Source organism: Hyaena hyaena, unplaced genomic scaffold (genome assembly GCF_003009895.1).
Source record: "Hyaena hyaena isolate Hyena2069 unplaced genomic scaffold, ASM300989v1 scaffold_85, whole genome shotgun sequence".
Classification (NCBI taxonomy): domain Eukaryota; kingdom Metazoa; phylum Chordata; class Mammalia; order Carnivora; family Hyaenidae; genus Hyaena; species Hyaena hyaena.
In genome coordinates, this window is record NW_024080717.1 from 1,845,110 (window position 1) to 1,861,517 (window position 16,408).

The 16,408-nt window shown below is 42.3% G+C and overlaps 1 protein-coding gene across 2 annotated transcripts in view; it reads left to right on the forward strand.

The window, feature by feature from the left end:
* ARHGAP6 (Rho GTPase activating protein 6) overlaps positions 1–16,408 on the forward strand; it is a 469,960-nt gene that overhangs the window by 332,397 nt on the left and 121,155 nt on the right. The gene's annotated exons all lie outside the window — the stretch shown is intronic.

Below are 16,408 nucleotides of genomic sequence, written 5' to 3' on the forward strand. Positions count from 1 at the left end.
AAGGAATAAAGAAGGAGGAGCCAGCCCTGGGAAGAGCAATTCCGGCACTGGGAACAGCATGGGTGAAACCCCCTTCACTGGACCAACCTTGCCTTGTCCAGGAGCGTCGGGAGAACAGGAGGAAAGCCAGAGGCAGAGAGGGGAGGGAGGAAATAGAATCAGAACCTTCGGCACAGGGAATTCCTGTACAGGTGAATTTTACTCTAAGTGCAGTGGAAGTGAAGTGTCCGTCTTTGCTTGCTTGCTATTTGTCAAAGCTTGGGTGTGGCATGGTACTTTGTGCAGCGGCCCTCAGCTCTGGAGCCAGACTGCTTCGGTGTGAATTCCAGCTTTGTCTCTTAGAGGCTAACCTGTTCCAAGCTCTCTTTGCTTAATTCCTCACCTGTAAAATGGAAGTAATAGCATGACCCACCTCATAAGGTAGTTTAGCATATTTAATAAATGCATGATAAGTACCATATATGTCTCAGTAATGAAGCTATGTGTTTAAGAAGATCATTCTGGTTTCCCCCATGGACAATTAACTGGGCAGGAATCAGAGCGGACGCGGTTGGGTTGGTGAGGAGGCTGTTACATTTGTTCAGGACAAACATGATGGAGGCTGGAGGTGGGATGATGAAAGCAGAGTTGGAGAGGAGGGTTCGGATTCCTGATTTATTCTGGGGGTAGAGTTGACAGAACCTGGGAATGGATTAAATGTGGGACATGAGATAAAGGGAAGAATCAAGAAAAGCTATTTGGTTTCTGGCTCAACTAATTGGGCGCATAAAAATCACTGTCATCAATCATCATCAATATCAGCGGCAGCAACACTTATTGAGCGGGCGTGCATGCCAGCCACTGAGATAAATGCTTTATAAACACCTCTTAAGATGTAGGAGGCTTAGGTACAAAGACATTTGCCAGAAGGGAAAGTCAAGGGTTCAGCGTTGGATAAGTGAAGTTTGAGATGACCCTGAGATACCAGATGGAAGGGTCAAGAAGGCAGCTGGATAGCCAACTCTATAAAACTCAGAGAGATGACTGGTTTGGAGATAATACTCACGAGTCATGAACTTTGCAACGGAATTCACCACAGTGTTCTTTTATTTAATGATTTGGGCTGTTACAATAATGTTTTATTACTTTTGGCCTAAGCGGCCTTTGAGTTCAAGACCTGCTTGCTAACAACCTTCATGTCAATTGACTTTTCAGTCGTTTCTCCATAGTGTAAACTGAAGTACTATATTGACAGTCCTGACTCTGAAAAAGGACTCTACTGACTCGACTTGCCTAATCTGAAGTTCGCATGCCCTGCAAAACATTTCCTGATTAACACACAAAGAAGCTCTAGTTCAAGTTATGGTCTTGAAGTCAACAGAATTATATTAATTCATATGGGTATAGAAAATCATGTATTTACAGTGTTTCAATTGACATTTAAATTGACATTTGAACAGTTTTTCCAATCCCACACAGTTAGTGGCATAAGGTCTTGAGAAAGCATGAAACATTTGTTTATCAGCCTCATATTTCATCGGGCTTGCCAAACACAGTTCATTTTCCATAGAAATTCACAAACCTGAGCAGCGGCCAAATTGTCAGAGTCGCTGAATGTAAGCCAGTGAATAAAATTGTTAAACCCTTTGATTCCCCCCCACTTTTTTCCCTTAAAAAGTAACATAGCGTGTGCCTCTGAGTTTTATGATTTGACATCTATTACTCACAGCACCCAAGTGTGTTTGAGAAGAAGCCTGTGTGGACATTCCAGGCCAGACTGAACACAGGCGGGGTCTTTTGGGAACCTTCATCTGCAACCTTCCTTATCTTCCAATGGGAAGGACTATTCCTTCATAGTTCCACTGACATCCTTCTGAGAGCAATGGTCCAACTTGTAAAAATGAATAATATAAAGAACATTTAAGGATTGAACCACTTGAAGGCAGGGGCGCCTGGGTGGCTCAGTCAGTTGAGCGTCCGACTTCAGCTCAGGTCATGATCTCGCGGTTGAGTACGAGCCCCGCGTCAGGCTCTGTGCTGACACCTCAGAGCCTAGAGCCTGCTTCGGATTCTGTGTCTCCTTCTCTCTCTGCTCCTCCCTCACTCATGCACTGTCTCTCTCTGTCTCAAAAGTAAATATTAAATATTTAAAGATATTTAAAGAAACATTTAAAGGCAAATCCAGAATAGGCAAATGTTACATGTTGGTCCAAAATGTGGTAAATTCCAGACACTATGCATTAGAGTTACCCCTAACAACCCTTTCTCTTAAGACTTCAGTTTTAGGGGTGCCTGGGTGGCTTAGTTGGTTAAGCGTCCGACTTTCGCTCAGGTCATGATCTCGCGGTTCGTGGGTTCGAGCCCCGCGTCGGGCTCTGTGCTGACGGCCAGCTCAGAGCCTGGAGCCTGTTTCAGTCTGTGACTCCCTCTCTCTCTGACCCTCCCCTGCTCATGCTGTCTCTCTCTCTCTCTCTGTCTCCTAGAAATAAATAAAACATTAAAAAAAAAAAAGACTTCAGTTTTAATAGAATGCACTGATTGGAGCAAAATCTTGAGCATGGGGCAGGATGGAATCAGTTATCACGAAGAAAATAATATCCATGGGAATTGGTCCACTGTGCCCCAAAATCGTTGGGAAAGTTAATGGATATGGCAACAAGTAATAGTGGTGATGACTATTGATAATTAAAATGTGTCAGTAGCTCTAATGTAGTTCTCTTAGTGAATGATAAAATTATATAAGGATGTTGGATTTTTTTTTTTAACTCAGTGACCACTGTGGTATTCTCTTCATTGAATGGATTCCATCATTGGCATCAACTGTTAATTTCATTTTTACTTATGGTAGTGAAAATGCACATTAGCCTCGAGGCAATACCTGTAAATGCTAAAAATAGATGGATAGATAGATAGATAGATAGATAGATAGATAGATCGATCCTCCCTTCCCTTCAAAAGAAGGTGAAATTAACTACTGAATTTCAGCTATGAGAAAGTCACCAAGCTGTGAGGCCACTGTGCTTAAGTCACATGTAATCTATTTGAGGAGGGCAGCCACGTGGGATACAAGAGCAACTGTAAGTTCAAAGGTGCTCTCACAGATGGGAACCATGGGCATGTCGGGAAGGGAGTCACCACTCGGGAATGAAGGTGTCAGGGAAAAGCGGGGCTAAACTAAGAAGCTGGAGCAGGATTCTTGTCATCAGTGGCCTAGAAATGAAATTGAGGAGAAGAGTCCTGATGTGCCAGGGGCCAGCGTTCGTCACTCCCTGCTTGATGGAAACCCTCTCTCACCATGGCCCCTGCCAAGCTACATTGGTGAATCGACAGGAGTCGTGGTGAGCCCAGTGTAATGGGGAAGGGTTGTGGCAAGAGAATAAGGGTTAGCATTTCATTTTTAATGTAGCAGTTTTGTTGAGATATAGTTCACATACCATACAGGTCACTCACTTAAGAGTGTATAATTTAATGGTATATTCGTAGAGTTGTACAACCATCATCACAATCCATTCTAGAACAGTTTCATCACCCCGGAAAGAAACCCTGCACCCCTTAGTCCTTGCTGCCCACAGTCTTCGTGCCCCCCTCAACCCTCGGTAACCGCTAGCCTTCCTGTCCCCCTCAACTCTTGCCCATTCTGGACGTTCCATATAAATGGAACCATCCAATATGTGGTCTCCTGTGACTTCTTTCACTTAGCATACTGTTTTCCACCAGTACTTCATTCCTTTTTGTGGCTGAATAACATTCCATTGTGTGGATTTGCCACATTTTCTTGAGCCATTCAGTCATCCGTTGATGGACATTTGGATTATTTCCAACCTTTGGGCTGTCATGGATAATGCTGCTATGAACACATTTGTGTACAAGTTTTGTGTGAACGTGTACTTTCAGCTTTCTTGGGGATATAGCTAAGAGTGGAGTTGTGGGATCATATGGTAAGATAAGTCTAGTTTTAATATTATGAGAAACCAGCCAACCATTTTCCGGAGCATTTTACATTGTCACCAACAACATATGAGAGTTCTAATTTCTCTGCACCCTCGCCAACCTTTCTTTTTACCTATCCTAGTGAGTGTGATCCGGTATCTTGTTGTGGTTTCGATTTGCATTTCCCTGATGATGTCAAGAATCTTTTCATAGGCTGATTGGCCATTTGTGTATGAGCTTCAGAGAAATGTCTGTTCAGAGCCTCTGCCCGCTTTTAAATCAGGTTATCCGTCTTTTTATTACTGAATTGTAAGAGTCCTTTATAGATCTGGATACATACAAGTCCCCTATCACATATGTGAGTTAGCATTTCATTTAAAGGACTGGTCCCCTCCGACATCCCTATCGTATCTCGGCCACTGACTGTAAACTGACGTATGTCTACATAAGCACTTATCTCCACGTTCTAGCTTTCCGATTCTTCCCTGCGTAATTGCTTGCTGCCTCTCTGCCCTGTGTGCCAAAGGAGGCCTTTTGGAGCTGAGAGCTCCCCAGGGGGTCTGACTCAGAGGATCACAGTGGCCCCAGGCCTTCTCCCTCCCAGGGCCTCTAGCTGCGCATTCCAGCCAGGGAGCCTGCCCGCCCGACTCCTCCAGCGGCCCTGTCTCCAGCCTCCTTGTGCGTTCCCACAGCGAACCGGGGCTCTGCGTGGAGAGGATGGGGGGTCAGTTCTGCCTGGAGCTGCTGCTGCTGCTGAGGTGTAAGGGCCCCGGAGAGGTAAGACGATGCATGCATTTCGGGCTCCTCTTCAAGCGAGGCAGATGCGAAAGACGTCATGGGGCTGACGATCCTGGGGCAGTGCGGGGGGAAGGCGGACACAAGCAAGCACGAGTGAGGGAAGCAATAGCTTTGGAGGGATTCGCTCTGCTCGTTCCAGCACTCGAGTCTCTTTCAACTTCAAAGTTCAGATGGTTCAAATGACACTTTCGATGTCTCTGCGTGTTGCTTTAGGAGAAGGTTCGGAGCCTCCGAGCCAGCGACTGGAATGTTACCTACCCTTGCCAGGACACCCATATTTTTATTGCAAGCTTAGAGCAAATCTCAGTAAGGACCCGTCATTTCTTCTGCACCTTCCCTTTGGGCTAGTTTGTCAGTATTTTTACATTGACGCACTTTGACTTGACTGGTGCATCCTGACTCACGCGGTCACTATATAGGTCTCAGCGGTCCCCTGTGCAGTGGTTTTCTGTGACAGATAAAGAGACTGAGGGCGAGCATGGATGAGGTTATAGCAGGGTCAGCTGGCTAGTCCGTGGTAGGAGTGAGACTAAGCGTCATTGCTTTCGAGCCTCTCTCTGGCTCTGCTTTAGTGGATACTATATAATGACAGACATTTGGGACAAGGGCAAACATTGTCCTTTTCCTCACTATGACAAAGGAGCCAGATTCTATGACAGTGACAAGCAATACGGGTACCAATGTGAAACCACAAAACGTGGTGTGACTCTTCCCTTGGGGCCACGCGTGAGGCAAAGGCAGACGACTATTTCAGAAAATCGGAAAGCCTTGGATTTGCTGCTTGCGGTCTCTGGTGCAAATCTTATATTTTTAAGCTTCCAGGGTTTTTTGTGATTTCACAGAAAGAACCTCAGAATCCATCTTTTCTTATTATTAACTTAGAATATTAGCAAAGCTGAGATACTTGCTGGCTTCACATAGCTACAAGTCAAAGTTTCTTTGATTCCTTCCTAAAGGAATAGACAGTACCACATTAAACATTTCTTTATTTGGTGAGATTTAAAAACAAACAAACAAACAAACAAAGCACCAGATATCACAGGCTTTCCCACAGATTGGCAATTTATTACTTTAAACTATAAACACATGCCACTATTGTATAAAGTCACTTAAATACATGTTAATTACTTAATGTGTTAAAACCTGAGTTGCTTTTGGAAAAACATTACTGCTCTAAATCACCATCATTTACAGTCTGTTGAATCATTCCATTTTGAAGGAGGGCAAAGACTTAATATTGTCATTCTGATCATTTACAGTAATAGAACTAGAAAATCAATCAACTCGGGCTGTAGTGATTGTAAGTTCCTCGATACCTATCACTGTTCCTCAGGTACATTTGTGTTTTAGTTGTGGGAAAATGAGCCACAAAGGCAGCAAGCCCCCCTTCATTTTCCAGCTGTCTTTGTGAATCCTGCCGACACGCAGGGCACATTTAGGCAGGAAGTACTTTCCAAATCCACCGCTGTCTTGGAAAAGAAACCCATTTTGAAGTCGCTCTGTGGTGCGTGTCTTCGGGTTAAGACAAAAATCATTTGTGGAAACCAGGTGGGGCCCACGTTCTGCATCCGGGGCGAAAATGGGATTTTGTGAGCCTCCCGAGCCTGCGTTTGGTAACGCACGCAGCTGTCCAAGTTTGCAAACCCCCGTGGGAGGAGCCAGTTGGACTGCCACCTTGGTAGCTCACCTTTGTGGAAGCTGCAATGCAGGAAGCTAGCGAGATATTTGAACCTTATATATATATAAGCCTATATATATATATATATATATATATATACACATATATATATTAAATTTTATTTATTTTGAGAGAGAGAAAGCAAGTGGGGAAGGGCAGAGAGAGAGGGAAATGAGAATCCCAAGCGTCCACCTTGTTGCCAGCACTGAACCCGATGTGGGCTCGATCCCACGAACCATGAGATCCTGACCTGAGCCAAAATCAAGAGTCAGATGCTTAACCGGCTGAACCGCCCAGTGCCCTTGGACCTTTTCATCTATTTTAATCCGGACCTGGAGCTGCAGGGAGAGGGGGTGTGCCAGCCGATTAGTTCTGAGTCAGTGTCCTGCTGGAAATGTATCAGCCGCCTTTCTATTCTGGTCAGTGTCTGTGAACTTCAGAAAGTCACTTGAGACGGCTTCTCTGTAGGTGCTGAGTGTGTGACCAGTGGGCTACTTGGGAAGGGGGGTAACGGAGGGCCGAGGCTTGCCTGTTTTAATAAGACGTGGTTAGTTCGCACTGTAGCCTTCTCTGAATGAGTCCTTGAGAAAGCACCTTGCGGTTCCCGTGAGAACCGGACTTATGTTTATTTGTTTTCAGTCCATCTTTTGGAACCAAGGAAGGAGCGAGGGCCGTCCGTGCTCAGGTGTGTGGTCACAGCTGGGACGGTCACCCGGTGTGGTGATACCTGCCTGGATTCACAGAGGCTTCCTCCCCGTCTGTGGCGGTTTACCCCAATGGCAGAGAAGTTATTGGACAGGGGCATCTGTAGCTTCTTTACAGTTAGCTCCTAAGTGCATCCTGGGAGGTCAAATGGGCAGGAGAAATTCGGTGACAAAGGAGACAAGCTTCATGACTCCCGTCGAGCTGAATTTGTGTTTACTGTTAGCAAGAGATGGAGGTTGTTTTAGTTAGGATCCTAGAGGCGGATGACAAATTAGTTTCCCATTCAAATTGCACTCATCAACAAGGGGACAGGGTGTGTGTGTGTGTGTGTGTGTGTGTGTGTGTGTGTGTGTTTCAAGAAGTGCATTTCTTTTCCAAGTTGAAAGTTCAGACAACCCCTCATCTGTAACTTGGGGACAGAGGCAGCTTTTCCTCTAAAGCTTGTGAGAACTAAGTGAGCTAATAGATGGCATGCGCTGAGAACAATGCCTAGAATATAATAAGAGCCCAGTAAATGTTCAGTGTTACTATTATCTTTAGTTTTCTATTATAGCATGGGGGCCTTGTGATGCTAATCATGGCTCCTTGAGCAGATATTAAGCACACTGACCAGTTTCTACATATTTTTCCAAATTCTCCTCAAGGAGGTTACAGGCTAGAGGGGAGACCAAAGTAGAAACAAGTAGGTGCTTGAAATAGAAGCGTGCCCAGCATATCCTGGGAAAGCTCCAGGCCTGAGCACTCCAGCCCATGTGGACCGTTCTTCTGCTGTGTGGCATATGGGGTGGGACGGAGGAGTTCATCACCCTTAGAAGAGTGTCTTCAGTTTGGTGTTTGGACAGATAGGATGTCTCACGTCCTGAGTCCGTCAAATATCATAGGTTGTCCAAAGTCTGCACTCAAGCACAGTGTGTTTCCTCTACTTATAGCACACTGCTCTCCATAGCTCTCAGAGGCTTTGGGGCCATAATTTTGTAAGAAAAACTCGATTATATTCATCACGAATACATGGGCAGTGATGGTTCTGAGAATCGCAAGCTTACAGCATCTGAAATCCCTGCCCACTTATTTCTCATTATTCTGCCAAATTCAAGCAAATCCCAAAACAGGACTCTTCGCAGACAAACTAAATGAGTTCTAATTCCGTAGTTATACCAATGCTCTGGTTCTTTTTCTCCTCTTTATTATGGAGGCGACACAACAACTTTTAAGTAACCTCCCGACAAACAATGAACACACTTTTAAATAACTTCTAAAGAAACAAATAACTATTCTCATTTTTGCAGAATGGTTTTGATTTAGAGACATGAGCTCCCTTAATCCTGGGGCAGCTGTCTCTTCCCCTTGCAAATTTTCTTTAACATCTTGGTCACACACACACCCCCAAGCTGTTTCAATTTTGCTGATGCAGTTTGTATAAAGTGAAAAGCCTACTGTAGTTTACTAACCTTAAGATTTGAACTCAGGTTTTTCTTTCTTAATTATGTTTTAAATGTTTTTATTTATTTATTTATTTATTTTTTGAGAGAGAGAGAATGAGTGGGAGAGGGGCAGAAAGAGAGGGAAAGAGAGAGAATCCTCAGCAGGCTCCGAGCTATCAGTGCAGAGCCCAGTGCGGGGCATGATCTCACAAACCGTGAAATCATGACCTGAGCCGACATTAAGAGTCTGACGCTTAACCGACTGAGCCACCCAGGTACCTCATCTTTCTCAATTGTGTTTTAAAAATGCACACAGACTCGGGGCGCCTGGGTGGCTCAGTCGGTTAAGCGTCCCACTTCAGCTCAGGTCATGATCTCACTGTTCATGAGTTCGAGCCCCACGTCGGGCTTTCTGCTGACAGCTCAGAGCCTGGAGCTGCTTCGGATTCTGGGTCTCCCTCTCTCTCTGCCCCTCCCCCACTCAAGCTCTGTCTCTCTCTGTCTCTCAAAAGTAAATAAACATTAAAAAAATGGTTTTAAATGCACACAGACTTCCACATTTGTTCATTGTTTCTGTATGTTAAGTTCTGAACACACAGCGCAATTCAATATTGGCCTTGTTTTCTAGAGTAGGGTTCCCAACTTCAGTGGTAATGACAGTCAAGGCTGGATCATTCTTTGTTGTGAGGTCTGTCCTGTGCATTGTGGGATGATTAGCAGTACCTCTGGTCTCCATCCACCAGGTACCAGTAGTGCCACTTCAACCCCCATCTCCACCCCCCACCCACTGTGACTCCAAACATTGCCCAGTGCCTTCTAGTGGGCACAGCTGCCTTGGTTGAGAACGCTGCTCTAGAGAAAAAGAGTTGGGTAGAGAAACCCCGAAGGTGGAATTAGCTGCACTGTGACCAATGGCAGAGCAACAAGGGAAGGGTTGGAGTTAGAAGTCACTGGACGCGGCAACCTGGCCTTCCAAAAAAAAGGTGAAAAGAAGGCATTCAGAGGGAGGAGGTCTAACTCTCTGGCCTCCAATGAGCCTTGTGCAACCCATGACACCCTCCCGGTGGATTTGCTCTCCTGTTACCCTTAGGGTGACCTTAGGAGTGGCAAGGAACAGCCTCTGGGGATTTTGGATAGAAGGCAGGCATTATGTAGGGTAACAGTAAGGGAGGCGTTGAGCTGGTTTTGTGTCCGAGAAGGCACATTGGTAAATGACGGAAGTGCTCAACTTTGGAGCTTGGCATAGAAAGCTTCCGTGTTAGGTCCGAAATCTACATCATCTCCAACTGCAACTGTGTAATGTTCCTTTTGGGGGATCTAGAGAGCCTGGAGAAGGCTCCCTTTCTGGATGTATGTACCGTAGGCAGCATTTACTGAGCTTGAGGCTCGTCGACATGAAAGGACTCAAATAGACAGTACATTTTATAGATGAGGAAGCTGAGGTACAGAGAAGCTAAAAAAACTTGTCCACGTTTCCACAGGAGATAGGCAAAGTTCGTGATTGTGAACCCAGGCAGTCTGGAAACTGTGGAAACTGCACACCCCACCACCATACTGGGAAGCCATCTTTGCCCTTGCGTGTACATTTGACTTGCCCCGGAGCCCCCACATTCCACAGATTTGAAGCATGGAAAATTTTTGGAGAGGAAGACAAGATTTGGCTATTTTGAGGAAATATTTAACATTGTTTAAAAATTTTTTTTATTATTTATAAAAAGAAAGTAAATCCTGGAATCTAGGCTATTTTTTGTTGACCATCGGACAATGTTGTTTGTAAGGGGGCTTCATTGATCTTGGGTGGGTTTTTTTTTTCTTTTTTATATATAGATTATTCAGATGTGATTTATCAAGGCAAACGTCTGGGACCCAAATGACCATTCCTTTCTTCTCTCCTCAACCTCTTCACTCCTCATCACTCCCAGCCCAATCTTTTCCTCAAGTATTATTTATCTTCTAGAAGAGTCAGGTGTTTTAGATGAGGCCAAGATGAATTCTTCCCAGCAAGGAAGTATTTTTGGATAACTAAATGTCAGCCAATGATCCCCGCTGATAAGGCTCTAGACCAGTCATGGCAAAAGGAATTATAAGCCAAATCACCAAACAATAAGTAAAGCCTCCAATTAACAAGAATTTGACAACAAACATAGGCTGATGACTCTTTTATTAAAGCAATATGGAGCACAGCTAGAGATCACTATGTTCTAGAAATGTGGGAAACTGGTGGAAATTATTTTTCTCTTGTGATTCCCATGTTAAGCTGTTCACAATGGGATCTCTTTGGGATTTTTTTCCTAATTAATACAGTTGTTAGCTGTTTCATATTCTTTTTAAAGTCTTGGCCTGCAGTTCAATCTTGTTATTTTCTGCAATTGTTTACTGATAAGAGGCGAAGTTCTGATTTACGGGAAAAGTCAGTGTTTTCATTTTATGTGGAGTTGGGAGAGGAGGTTGTCGACTTGAAACTGCTTGTAAATAAAATGAGAAACCTGATCTTTTTTTTCTTGATACAATCTTACTTCGGAAGCCGTATAATGTGCCCTAGTGATGATAATTGATACAACAGCCATATAGTCTCTCACTGATTAGGATGGAAAGAAGTTTCTCAAATAGCGTGTGTCTCCACGCGTGTCCTTTTGCTGCCGGTAAACTTAGTGGGCAGTATGCATGTGTGTGTGTGCATGTGTGTGCATGTGTGTGTGCACCCATTTGCCCTATGCTGCTATTGCTTTGAGCCACAGAACAGAAAAGAATGTAAATATTTTCTGATGTTTCCGGGCAGTCAGCCACCCTTAGGGACAGACAAAAGTTTGTGGTTTTTTTTTTTCTTTTATCTTTCCATCAGCTTAAACTTTGGCCTATTCCCAGTGAAGCCCTAGGTCAAGGGCAACCCCAGCCTTCTACCTCCGTCGTGAATAGGGCCGGTAGCGGTCTGAAAATGAATGGCGATTCCTTTGGAACTAAAATAGTTTTTATTACGAGGAGAAAAAATAATTCAACTGAACTCCAAATTCCTCTGTTTTAAAAAGAAAACTGGAGGGGGAAGCACTGTGGTGTGTGTGGTTTGACCTGAGGAAGAGAATGGCACTTCTACGGTGCTTAGAAATTTTCCATACGCGATCACGGTACCTGGAATGCTGGGGAAATGACTTGTTATGGATAGTTGAGATGCTCAGCTGTAACCAGCGAGTCTGCTTTGTTTCATCTTTTGTTTAAAATCTTTGAATTAATACGACTTGTTCTTCCACCTCAGGAAGTAGTGTATAGAGCAGTGCTGTCTAATAAAACTCTTGGTGGTGATGGAAATGTTCTGTGTCCGCGCTGTCCAGTATGGTAGCCACTGGCCTCATGTGGCCTTTTAGCCCTTACAATATACTTAGCGTGACTGAGGAACCGAAATTTAAATTTTATTTACTCTTAATTCTTTTAAACTTGGACAGCCACATGGGGATACATACCGATCAGGGCAAATATAGACTATAATTAGCACTTAGTAGATGTCTCTGACTTCAGATATTCCGTGGCATTATCATCCTACAAAATGTGAACTTTGAACTGGAAAAGGCAACAACTCTTCACTGTCTCTGACAAAGTGAAGATTCCTTCCGGGTAACCCTTTCAACCTCTGTCTTCAACGCATGCCGTCAAGAGAGGTGGTCGCGTGCCATCAAGATAGGTGGTTCTGGAAATACAGCCCGAAAATTAGTTTGTGAGGTTGCACTTTCCTTTCCCCTTTCTAACATGTGAGCTGTGAGCATTTTCTGGTTAATCGGAGTCGTTATTTGATTGAGGCTCTTCAGATGATCCAGACCTGATGTCATTAAACATGGGAGAGAAAAAAAGTACATTATGGCCAGCTGAAGCCCAAAAGTGAAATGAGATAATTGATGATTTTTAAGTTAGAATAGTCCAGGCATTATTGGAATCAAAAGAAGAACCATTAATGTGAAAAGTCGCTGTAACACCCACCTCTTAAAAGGGTTTAGGGCTTAGCTCTTGTGTTTGACCTTTGACCGGCCTGCTCTTTGAACCCAGTTAACCTTTGGCAGAATTTCAGCAGGAGCTATTCTGATGGTCATTTTTCTGTTATTTTTTATTTTTCTGTTGTTTTCTGGTCATTTCGCTATTTAATTGTATATGTGCCATTTCTAATTCTTCTTTCTTCATCCTATAATGCTCATCTCTTTTCTGGTGTCTGATATTGTTGTTCGTTTTTGTTCCTGCTAAAGCCGATAGTTCCTTTCCCTTTGCCCTTCTTTGGCCAGAATGTTTCTCTGAAAACATCAGGTACACGTGAAGTCATTTCTACTTGGAGTTTACCTGAAGGGGAACCACCAAGATCCCAAGCTGACATCAAAGGGAGCTGAAGGAAGAAGATGTGTCTGGATTGTAACAGAAGAAAAGGAGGGAAAGTGTTTCAAGCATTTAATGTGATTCTGATTACAGAAGTAACTTATGTTTACTGTGGAAAAATTGGATCTTTGTATAGACAGCTACTTCTCCTTCCTAGTTTTTGTCTGTGCATCTTTATGTCTATGTGTTTAAATCACCTCTGTGCTATGGTCGTGTGTAATATGCACATATGATAGATGGTCTTGGTCTTGAATTTTAGTTTATCGCATTTTCTCCACCAATAAATTTTCTTCTAAGGCAACCTTTTTTCCCATTATTCCTTCAGCTAGATGTAAGAAAATTTAAGTGAGGTACAGTCTCTCATGGTATAAATAATGTTGTAGTCAACATCTTTGCGCATATCTTTTCACACACTTTGATGACTCTCTGAGGTAATTCCTAGACATGTATTTGCAACCCCCCAAAAATGATGCATCTTGAGGTCCTCACCAACAAAGGGTGAATGAGGGCAGAGCAGATTGCAGATTTCCTAGTGACCTGAACGTGGGTAGGACAAGATAAGAGTTGCCTTGAGATGGTTTCCTCGATTTCATCTGGCTCGTTAGCTCAATTTCAAAGACATTGCACAGCTTTGTAGATAGTCTACTTTTGGTTTTTTCCTGATTTAAGAATTCTTCGCGTATAAGTTTGGGTTTATTGGTGCATTTATGGTTACTACTGCTATTTGTTTTAGACTGTACTTTGAGTCTTGGTCATTAGTATCTAGAGAATTTCTTCCATATTTTACTCAAATACATACAACGTTGGGCAGCTGACTAAGCCTGAGTTCTAATGAATTAGAAACGCTCTGTTTTCTTCAGTTTACATCAGCTATGTTCCACTATGTGGTGATAGCCATGTACACCTACATGTCAGAATTTTGTCAGTTGCAGCCATCTGCCACAGCTGGGGCGTCAGGAAATTAAATAGTCTCAGAACAATAGTGGAACTTCCAGAATAACAATTTCATGGCCAGCGTACTTCATTTTCTTATGGAGAACATGTATACAAAGTAAGCTACATATTAAAAGATGCATGTGTATACGTGTGTGTGTGTATATATATATATATGTATATATATATATAGACCATCAAGGAGATGCTATGTTGTGGTTAATATACACTGTTTAATAGAGTGGAATAATATCCATTGTAGCCTACCATGCAAATGATGATATTAAAATACCTGTTTGGGAATTGAATACACAAGTTTCTATTTCTCATAAAGCTAACTTATGCAGTATATCTCATATCTTATATACTCATATATCTTATGCAGTATATCTCATTCCATAGGGAATAGTCTTCAGAGTCCAAAGCTTGACTTTTTTCCTGTAATTCAAAATGTGATTTGAATATATGTGTGTGTGTGTGTGTGTGTGTGTGTGTGTAATTTGACTCATTATAAAAGAATTATTTTGTCAATGACTTTTCCAGAGAATCCTCTTATATCAGAAAAGTTGAAAGCAACTCCAGTCTGACTCCAGAGTTTGTGTTTTTTCCAATATCACACATAGTCTCCAAGTAACATCATCCTTTACACCCTTTAAATGTTTCTCAGTAGAAATAAATGTAATGGCAATATGTTCATGAACTGTGAAAGGCAAAGTGTGTAGGGAGGCATAGATTTTGGAGAATATACCAGGATATATGTCTCTGTCTATCTATTGGAATTTTTTCAGGAAAATCATTGACAAAATAATTCTTAGTTCTGTCCGTATAAGCTTTACATTTTTGGAAGAGAGTTTGCTGGCATGATATAAACAATGGGGCTCCTGATATTGGTGTCATGACCCACTAATCATTTGTGACCCACAGTTGAAAAACACCAGGATGGAAATAGAATGCGTCATCCGTCTAGGGGTAGATGATTCCAGGGCTGGTTAATTCAGGGACACAATGATGCCACCAAAGACTTAGGGGCTTTATATCTTTCCACTTGTCCCTCCTGGTCATAATATGGCAGGCACAGCTCCAGGCATCATACCCTCAAACAAGTAGATCCAAGGACAGAAGAGAGAGCATTTTTCCCCAGAAGCTCTTCCTCTCCTAGAAGACTTTCCTTTTGGCCCCATTCATTGTTCAGGTTCCATCACAACCCATCCCTAAACCAGTCGCTAGCAAGAGGAATAGATGTATATTTGGAATTGATGGATATGGTATGTTATAGTAATTGATGCCATAACTGTCATGGAGAAGTGAGCACACATTCCCTGAGCCAGGGGAGGACCTCATCTGTCCTGAACTTGTGGAAGGCCGGATGCTTGGAGTAATTCCAGCTTTGCCAACAAGGAATGAGTGGTAAGGAAAGCTGTTGCACAGCTAGCTAAGGAAGGCTGCCATTTTTGCCAGGAGATTTTGACTATAATCCTGTCATAGCGTCAGTGCTGCTAGGCATCCTCTTATGAGTATTTCTGAGCTTGTTTCAGCCCTTTGGTATGTTCTAGATTCCTTAAGGATGGGGAAACTTACTGTTTTTACCAGGGTATGGAATTGTGCCTTACCCTAAAGGGAGATAAATAAATATTTACTAAATTGATTGGAATTGGCTCATGAGAATCGATGAAAAGTTTTCTTACTTTTTTTATGGGATCTAAATTCTTTTAAATCAAGGTGGTTTTTTTTTTTTTGTTTAAATATCAAGACCCTCCCAGTAAAATTATGTTTACTCATTCCAGAAAATGATTAAGGAGCCTTGATCATAAAGGTACTGGAATAAAGTTACTGTGGGTGCTGTGTAATGTAAACGCTAAAAAGATTGTTTACAATTCTGTGTGGGTGTAGGAGGAAAAAAGGATTCAAATATAAATATGAGTGGGAAAGAAAACTTGTTTGAGTCCATTTTATGCATCTGTTAACATTTCGAAGACTATACAGAACAGTTTATCATCTTAAAAATTATTAAGTGAAAGAAATGGCTTGTATACGAAATTCACTGTGATTCTCTATTTGAAGCTCCATTTAATAAAATTTTTCTTAGGAAAACTAATTACCCCAACAATTTAAAATTCAGTACCTTATTGTACATATCACATAATTTCACTTTAAAAAAACCTTTTTCGGTAGAATGAGATCAAAAGATCGGATTTTGGTTACTAATGTGGTGTGAAGTATAAAGCCAGCGTTCCAAGTCTTATATCTGTTTTGTAATATAAACATTTCTCAAGAGCTTATTTTTTTTCAATTTGAAGAATTCTGCATATAAACCTCCTTTCATTTGGTTCAGGTTTAGTGACTATACATGTTCATAAGTTTTCACTTTATCTACTATTATAACTACTGTATGAACTTCTGGGAGTTTTTTTGTAATGTTTTGAGATTGTATGAATTCTCTCGAAAAGGGAAAACCTTATTCAAGAATAGCCATTTAAGATAAGTTCTCTGAAGTGACCCGAAATTTTAAGCTTCAATCAGCACAAAGACATGGATGATTTTTAAACCATTTTATTGTTTGCTAAAGGTACTGATTTTTAGTTACAGCTTTTACTAAGTGAAGTGATGGCAGGCG